Source organism: Propithecus coquereli, unplaced genomic scaffold (assembly GCF_000956105.1).
Source record: "Propithecus coquereli isolate 6110/MARCELLA unplaced genomic scaffold, Pcoq_1.0 Scaffold107, whole genome shotgun sequence".
Lineage (NCBI taxonomy): Eukaryota > Metazoa > Chordata > Mammalia > Primates > Indriidae > Propithecus > Propithecus coquereli.
The window spans coordinates 2,199,445-2,200,692 of record NW_012134636.1 but is presented as its reverse complement, the minus strand read 5'-3'; the positions used below and the strand labels follow the sequence as shown (position 1 = coordinate 2,200,692).

The following is a 1,248-nucleotide window of genomic DNA, read 5'->3' as shown; positions in this document are numbered from 1 at the left end:
ATTTATAAAGTTATTTATAAATAACTTCATGGTATTCCATGGTACGTATAATCGTACTATAATTTCTATAACCACTTCACCACTGATAGATATTTCATTTGTCTGCAGTGCTTTACTATTATAAATAATGCCACACCAAACATCCTCGTTCACCTGTCTTTCCTCACTTGTGTGCCCGTTTCTCTAGTGTACAAATGAAATTGCTGCATCAGAGGGTACACACATTTTCATTTTGATGGAAACCACCAAATGCATTCAGGAAACACTGTGGCAACTAACCCTTTCCCAAGCCTGGGGGGAGGTCTGCTTCCTCCCACCCCAGACAACAGGAAGTGTCAGCAAGCTTTCCTCTCTGACTCAAGATTACCCAACAGGCTGCACATACCTCAACAGGACATGATAAAAGATTATATTTGAGTCCAGAGGAAGAGAAAGAAACTAGATTTTTAAAAAAATCTTTCACATTTTTAGAAATCATTAATAAAAAAACCTTCCAGAAAATTCTATATCAGTGCCTCGAAAGCCTCCTTTTCCTATAACATTCGTCCAGGAAGCCCCAGAGGACTGCTAGGGAATGCTCCCTGAGGAAACAGTCAGGAGAGGAGAAACCACCCCAAATGGCACACATTGGAGCTGCCCAAAACAATCCGACCTCTTCTAAGCATATGGGGTTGGGTGCCCAGCAGGGGTGGAGCCCAGACTTCAGCAAAGGGACAAGGCACAGCCTTCTGAGTCTAGGGAGAGGACATCAGACTCCCTACCCCAGAGCACGGGATGCTTTTCAGACCCAGGCACAAAAAAGTCTGGCTATTCCAATGGCCTCAACATTGGAAAAAGTACCCCCTCTCAAACTGATGAAGAAGACTAGAGCTTGCATAGGGTTTGGAATTCTGCAGAAAATGGGTTCAAAGCCCAGTTTTACCACTGATCTCACTGTAGGCAAGTCACTTCAGTTTGGCCTCAGTTTTCTCAACTGTAAAATGGAGATGACAATACTGAATTCATATGGTTGGACTGTCATGAGAAATGGTCAGGAGAGTGTTGTGGTTAAGAGCTCAGGACCTGGAGTCAGGGAGACATGACTCAGAACTCCAGCTTTGACACTCTGACGCTTAGTAACTCTGAGATCGCAGGCATTCCTCAGAGCCTGCTTTCCTCCTCTGTAGACCAACACAAGGACCCCATCATGAGGATTTGGAGATACTTTATAAAGGGAATATATATATAAAGTATCTACTTTTTTTTTTT

General features: G+C 43.2%; 1 pseudogene; it reads left to right on the top strand.

Moving 5' to 3' along the window:
• Positions 1-1,190, top strand: part of LOC105812184 — a 5,087-nt pseudogene extending 3,897 nt beyond the window's left edge.
• Positions 1,191-1,248: the final 58 nt, after the last annotated feature.